We start from the raw sequence: 8,430 nt of genomic DNA on the forward strand, positions 1-8,430 counted from the left end.
ATTCATGCAAACACATTAAAGAAACATTTTCAACCTCCCTGAGCGTTTTGAACGCCAACCTGAGCCCTGGCGGTTTGAAACCAGTTCAGATAAACAGATCCGACTGTTGGTTGATGTATCCCTTTAAAGGGATAGTTCACCCAAAATCCAAATTTCACTCATTATCTACTCGCCCTCATGTTGACTAAGGGCTGGGAGAAGTTTCAGAGTCCTCCGTGGCTTCTCTGAGTTATGGGGGGGCTCCGCGCAGCAGTATTTGTCCATATAATGGTTGTGAACGGAGCTCACTTTTCTTCGTCTAAAAAGACACACCAAAAAACATCCAAATACCTCCATACTGCTCGTCTGTAATGTCCCTCTTGTATTGAAGCCTCAACATGAGAAATTGTTCCGAAAAATGTAAATAAGTCTATATTTTAAGCTTGTTTGTAGCGGAAGCTCCCAGTGTCTCGGTTCACTGCTCTTCCTGTGTCAGTGCAAATGACCGGCGGAACAATTTCTCATGTCGGAGCTTCAATACAAGAGGGACATTACAGACGAGCACTATGGAGGTATTTGGATGTTTTTTGGTGTCTTTTTGGACGAAGAAAAGTGAGCCCCATTCACAACCATTATATGGAAAAATACTGCTGCACGGAGCCCCGCTGTAACTCCGAGAAGGCACGGAGGACCCTGAAATTTGAATTTTGGGTGAACTATCCCTTTAAAATAAAAATAAAAAACAGACCACCTTAGGAGTGTGAGTGTAGTCTGGGTGGAAACGTCCTCTTACTGTGCTTCCTGTAATGACTCAGAAGTAGCAGACACACAGGAAAGGAGCAGATCGCTGATTTATGGTTATGATTATTCTTTGCAGGGCTTATATCACCGATCCAGCTGAGGCCTAATACTGCAGCGTTTCACAGGAAATAAGATGCAAATTTGAAACCTTTTTTTTTTTCTTTTGGGAGACAGGTTCAGACTGTATTCTAGACTACAGATCTTTATTTTCTTCTTTCTTTCTTTGAGTAGGTGGACGTCATTTTAAAGAAGCTGTCATCAAGAAGTCGGCAGGTGAGACGTCTGTGATGGAGTTGTTTCTCTAATCAGTCAGAGCTCAGTAGACCCCGCAGCTGTCTGACTGGCTTGTTGCAACAAAAAGAAAAAGAGAGAAAAAAAAAAAACACCTTGAACTCATGTGACATATTCCCACCTGTCACCTATCACACACACACACACACACAGAGTTTGAACATTCCCAGAGAGCAGTGGGATGGAGCTGTGAAATGGGAAGGATTAGTCACTTTGTCAGGAGATGTATGAGGCTTCTCTCAGGTGGACGGCGAGCCACAGGGGGCGTGTGTGTCTGTGTGTGTGAGAGAGAGAGAGACAGAGAGAGAGAGAAGGAAGAAATTAGAGAAGAACAGACGAGTGGAGGTGTGCAGAAATGAAGACAAAGAGGGAGAAGACGCAGTTTGGAAGACTGGGGGTCCGCTGTACCTTTGATTACAGCCTTGAAGAGGCCTTTCTAACCAAAGTGTTAAAATATCAGCAGCTGAAGCAGACCACCTCTCAGCTATAGGTTACAAATGTAAATTGTGCACAAGTTGGTTGTGAGGGTCGAAAGAGGAGTGGATTGCAATTGTGAAAGAAATAATATGACATGGAAAAACTGACTTTCTCCTTGAACTTGTACATGGATAAATTCACTACATACTGGAGGAAATGGACAACTCATCTGGAATAAGAGGCCCCTCATCACAACAGGACACAGTTAGCATTTACTAATGTGATTGATTGTGTTTTGTTTTGTTTGAGTACATGTGGTACTTTATGCTTTATGATATGAAGGAAAGACTGTGGGTAAATAGGACTAAAAGAACTGAAATGTCTTTAAAACCTGGACCTAGCCCTATCTCTTAAAATGTACACGTCATATTGATTCATTTTCCCCCTGTGTATTTTATTTTCTCCATCTGTGCCCTTTTTTTCATATTGTAAAACTTCTTAAAAATAAATAAAAGTGTGTGTGAACCCCAACTTGCCCATGTGTTGTGTTGTGTCTTTTCTTCCAGGGGTAGTGAAAATATATTAGGCAGTGGCCTGGACCCTGGGTGGAGGGGGAGGAAGGGAGAGGGAGGGGGGAGGGGGGTTGTTGGTTCAGGCCTGAACAGGAGGTGTGGGATCCAGAAAGCTGGGGGTCCCATGTGAGAATGTGGCCATCGTCAGCGCTGCCGTGGCAGGCCTCGGCGCCATCTGTGCTCCCAGCAGGACGCCCAGCGCGCTCACCGCCACCCAGACACATATGGACACACAAAGGTGCTCCCTACTTTCCCTCTCATGGACAACACACAGCCACGCACACACACACACACACACTGGGGAGCGAACAGCGCGACGGGAGGAAGGATGACGAGTTTGTTGATTGCGCAGCGAACAGGATGATAGCGTCTTGTTGATGATGCTGACATAAGTGCGATGACTTGGGAGAGCGAGAGGAGGCCTCGTTACTCAGCAAACAACCCAGCTGTGCTCTGAAAATCACACACACACACACACACACACAGCGCTATGTCTCATTACAGTAAAAACATTGCATTGTATATTGTTTGCCGTAACTAGGAATTACAAGCTGTTCGGGAGGAGAAACACAAATTCAATTTAAATTTTAAATGAAAAATGCAGCTACTTGTAGCAGAGATATAAAGCCAGTGTCTGACTCTAACCAATGGGAGTGAGCTCACGGTCTGGAGCTGTGATTCATTACCAAGTGAGAAAGTCTCATCTAACGCCAGGCAGAAAAGATAATAAGCTGTTTTTCTAAACCGTTTGTTGTTGCAGTTTCTACAGCAGTGGTTCCCAACCTTTTTTGGCTCTTGACCTCATTTTGACATCACAAATTCATGATCGCCGTCAGTTCAGATATTTTTATATGCTGCATTTTGTTTGAACTCAATTTATATTCAAGAAAGTGAAAGTATAGTTGTTTAAGATTGTGTGTGGTGTTTTTAATCAGAATTTTAAAAAGAATAATAATTAGTTAAAAGAATATTTTTATCAGTCATTTTTTAAAAATAATTTCAGGCGACCCCATTTGAATTCCAGGCGACCCCACATGGGGTCCCAACCCCAAGGTTGAAAAACACTGCACTACAGTAAATAGTTTGTCCCCTTTTCCTACACTATCCACCTTTTTCCGACCGTCAAAAACGTAAGCCGGTTTTGCTGGTTTTGCTCTTCCGGTGGAATTTTATGTTTACGTTTCCATGGTTTCGATAGTCGCGGTAAATGCATGGATTTTATTTTATTTTTTTCCCAATGAAAATCTGTAAAACGCATGGATCATCACACCAGCTTTTAACAGTGGATATCACACAAATTGACATCCGTGTTAAAAGCCAGCGTTAATAGATCCATGCGTTTACCGCAACTATGACAACGACTGAAAACCATGGAAACGTAAAACGTACAATTCCACCAAACCGGCAAAACCGGCTTCCGGTTTTGACCATAGATGACGTTTAGAAACTTGTGGATAGAGAATCAAAGATGGCCGTGGCCTCGGTGATGTCACCTCTTCACTCTGAGCTCATCCAAAACCAAAACTGATCAGCCGAGCAAAAACTCCAGCAACTTTCTCCCTCCTGCTGGACTTTTTCTCAACTTCCTCATCCAAATGAATCCCATCCTGACCCCCCCCCCCCTCTCTCTCTCTCCTTCCCTTCCTGTTCAGCACAGACCTACATTTTCCGTCCCGTTCCTCCTCCTCTTGCCCGCTGACCCTCCCATCTTGGCCCCTCTGAAGCTGCACCTGCCTCGCTGCCTTTATTGGTGAGCTATCTTCAGCTGCCCCCCCCTCCATCTCTCTGCACCTATAACACACCGGGCCCGCTGCCTCTCTGTCTCTCTCTCTCCCCCAGCGGCCCGTGTCCCTGCACCAGGGCCTCCAGCTGGCTGATGAGTTCATTAGGCCCAGAGCTTTGCCAAGGAGCGTGGCGCTGCTCGGGCCAAGCCGGGAGGGCATCAGGGGGCCCCTGGTGGCCGTTGGGCACAGGCCATGGTCATTGGAGGCGGGACAGCAAAGTCCCAGAATGTCCCACATGTCCATATCCGGGCTCGGTGTCCGTTCTTGGAGCCGGAGACTTGTTATTTGGTACATTAGCAATCTGGTTTGGGACTCGTCTCTCCCTGAAACTTCAGCGGGAAGAGTGCGAGGCGCTGCGGTTTGAAGGGATCCGCGGAAACAATGAGGGAAACAGATTTCTAATAATCCCCACAGGTCGCAGTGACATCTGGCCCCACACTTGAGCGTTGGCTCAATTAATTCGGAAAACACAAAACAAAAAGCGCCGGGGGCAAAGATCTGGGGGACTTAACAAGCCGCTTTGTATGTGTGTCTATCACTGTGTGTGTGTGTGTATTGATTGTGGCATTTGATCAAGTCAACAGCAGCGCGTTTGTGTGTGGATTTTATTCAAATTAACAGAGGTAGGTAGGTATAGTTAGTTGTCCTCTCCCTCCTGTGGTAGTCTACCTGCAGCTTCCTTCTTTCCCTCCACTCTCACCCTTTTCCCTCCTCAGTCCTCCGCTCTCCTTCCTCACCGCGGCCGGGGTCACCTGGGGTCGGGGCCTCCGTGGCTGGGCTCAGGTGGAGCCTCAGCTGGGCAGGAGGGGGGGGGGGGGAGGAGGGAGAGGAGGGGAGAGACAGAGAGAGAGATAGCAGAGGAGTAGGAGAGGAAACGACGAGGGCTCTGTCCCACAAGTGAAGCGAATGAGAGTCCGTCAAAAATAAATGAAAAAAATAAATAAAAAAGGAAACAAACTCGTGCATTCATGCAAGTTAAAAAAAAAAAAAAAAAAAGACAACAGCTTTGTCCCTCACTCCTCTTTTCTACACCTCCCCCATCTCCTCTCCTCCCCTCTTTCTCTCTCTCTCACCCCTTCTCTCCTGGGAGAGGCCTGGCCGGGCTTGGCCTGAACGCCATCTGCTGCATAATGTAACGGGATGGAACTCCAAATCCTTCATTTCCACTCACTGCCTGTCATCTGTGTGTGTGTATGTGTGTGTGTGTGTGCGCGTGTGTGTGTGTGTCCACTCATACAGTTGCATATGCACACATAAGAGTGAAAGGGTGTGAATGTTTGAGCGCGTGTGAGATCTCATTTTACGGATGTTGTGACATTAGCTCGTCCAGCGATGATGTTGAGTGATGGGTTTGATGAAATAAAAGGTGATGCCAGATGCATGTGTGTGTGTGTGTGTGTGAGAGAGAGAGAGAGAGAGAGAGAGAGAGAGAGAGAGAGAGAGAGTGTGTGTGTGTGTTTTTTTTCTTTTTAAAGGATTATTCCACTGTTTCAAACACGGTGTTGCAGAGTTGTCGCTGTTGTCTCCTCAGACGTAACAGAAACATCCAGATGAAACGTGAACTCTGCCGCCCGGCCGGGTGTCGATAAACACTGCTTTTTGTTTACAAGTTAACAAACAAGAAATACACACACACACACACACACACACACACACACACACACACACACACACACACACACACACACACACACAGAGTTGTGTTTAAGCAGCCCACCCCTCTCTGCAGCGCTGGTAACCCGGAGGTGCAAAGAGTTGGCCCTCCAGGTCCCCGTGGGGCCACTGTGAATTGGGGGGCCATCTGTTTTCCGGTAATAAGCTTTCTCTTCATTCATTCATCCTTCGCCCTCTCTTCCCCTTTCTCTCTCTCCACCTCTTCCTCTTCTTCCTCCTCCTCTCCTTCTCTTGTCTTATGTGCTACTCTGCTTTTACACTGGATTGTTTGCAAACGTTTGCGTGGAAGAAAAAGACACACACACACAAAAAAAAAGAAGATGCGGATAGACGGACAGATAGAGACGGAGAGCTGAGTCCACTCTGCTTCTGGAAACAGGGGGACTGGACTGGAGACATGGTGAAATATCACAGTGTGAACCCTGATCCCAGACCAGCTATCCATGGCCGTTGACATAGAGTTAACATGACACATCCCTCCTCACATAAACCCAAACACCCTCCAGCTGCTGGGCACGCACTCAACTCTGCTTTACATTGGATTTCCTTTGTTGCTATCTATCTACGTATCTATCTCTATCCATCCATCCATCTATCTATCTATCTATCCATCCATCCATCCATCCATCCATCCATCCATCCATCCATCCATCTATCTATCTATCTATCTATCTATCTATCTATCTATCTATCTATCTATCTATCTATCTATCTATCTATCTATCCATCCATCCATCCATCCATCCATCCATCCATCCATCCATCCATCCATCCATCCATCCATCCATCCATCCATCCATCCATCCATCCATCCACCTACCTCTATCTATCTATGTATCTATGGTATCTATGTATCTATATCTATCTATCTATCTATCTACCTACCTCTATCTATCTATCTATCTATCTATCTATCTATCTATCTATCTATCTATCTATCTATCTATCTATCTATCTATCTATCTATCTATCTATCTATCTATCTATCTATCTATCCATCCATCCATCCATCCATCCATCCATCCATCCATCCATCCATCCATCCATCCATCCATCCATCCATCCATCCATCCATCCACCTCTATCTATCTATGTATCTATGGTATCTATGTATCTATATACCTACCTCTATCTATCTATCTATCTATCTATCTATCTATCTATCTATCTATCTATCTATCTATCTATCTATCTATCTTATCTATCTATGGTATCTATCTATCTATGGTATCTATCTATGGTATCTATCTATCTATCTATCTATCTATCTATCTATCTATCTATCTATCTATCTATCTATCTATCTATCTATCTCTATCCATCCATCCATCTACCTCTATGTATCTATCTATGTATCTATGTATCTATGTATCTATCTACATATCTATCTATCTATCTATCTATCTATCTATCTATCTATCTATCTATCTGGGTCAGAAAGCAGAAGTAAAACTCCCATCATCCTCCTCTGCTGAGGCCGTTAAAGCTGCTGCTGATGACTGACTGATTGTTTAAGTTGTTTTTTTTTGGGAAGAAACATTTGATATTAGGTGGCGCTGGATCGATTAGAATAGTTGCCATGGCTACGGCGGGATGTGATGGGGAGAGGGAGCGGCTCTTGAGTCTGAATGGAGCGCCGTCCAAGGTTCCTGGCGTAAAAAAAAAAAAAAAAAAAAAGTGCGCGTCTCTCTTGCTCTCTTTCATAAGTTAAATGCATGTGTGTGTGTTTCTCTAACACCACTACGACACACAGTTATGTTTCATTACAGGTCGTGCATGACAACATCGATATGTCATCTGATATTGTTCATTATCCCGGCCGTTGCATTATCCGATTTATGCCTTTCTGTGGCGGGTTTCAATACAGCCCAGTGTTATATCATGATTATGGGCTGTATGGGCGCTGAGATGCTGTCTGCATCTCATTGAGGCAGAATGAAGTGGATCAATATACCAGAGGGGGCTGAATCAGGGGGCTCTGCATGTGTAAGAGACAGTGTATGTGTGTGTGTGTAGCCAGACAGCCTTGAGAGATCAGAGTGCACAACTGCTTGCGGCTTTTCTTTCTGTCTCTCCAATGCACAGCTGTTTTGTGTTTTTTTTTTTGTGGTTATTGTGCAGGTGGAGTCACTTTTGTCCGTAGCAACGTTTAGCTGCAGAAACAATATAATCACAGACTACACCGGCCCGTGACTGCATGCTTCCCCTCTCTCTCTCTCCTTTGCGTCGGTGCCAAAACTTCACGGAGCCATATCTCTTCGGTGACGCAGCAGGCGGGCAGACAGGCAGGAGTCGGGGGCTCTCGCTTGCTCTCATTTAAGTGCAGATTTACAAGCTGTTTGCAACAGGAGCTTAGGTGCCTTTTCGGGCTGCGTTGTGCCTAGTTGGGAGGGAAGCTGCCATGTGAATACATCTGTTGTTTCATCCGTCGAGCAGCAAACAAGCTGTCAGGATTCCTGTGTTATGAAATTGAAAAATCGGAGCTCTCTAATAGCTCAGGTGCTTTGTTGGTTTGTTCTGAGAGGAGGATTCGTTCTTGTTGGAAGGATATTCTTATTACCTTTCTACACACACACACACACACACACACACACACACACACACACACACACACACACACACACACACACACACACACACACACACACACACACACACACACACACACACGCACTGCTGTTCCCTCACAGTTACACTAATTTAATGCACCATTCCCCTCTATTAATCTCAAATTCTGTCCACATTTTTATTCTCGCCTTAAATGACGGGGCCGCCACATGCCTCACTCCAAACAAAAGGGAGGTTAGATTTATTCCTCATTTGGGGCAGTGTGGGTGGGTGGGTGGGTGCTGTTGGAGGAGCGCTGGGTGCAGAGGAGGGGTGGGGTGGGGTGGGGGGAGATGGGGGGTTCA

Source organism: Trachurus trachurus (assembly GCF_905171665.1).
Source record: "Trachurus trachurus genome assembly, chromosome: 2".
Taxonomy (NCBI): domain Eukaryota; kingdom Metazoa; phylum Chordata; class Actinopteri; order Carangiformes; family Carangidae; genus Trachurus; species Trachurus trachurus.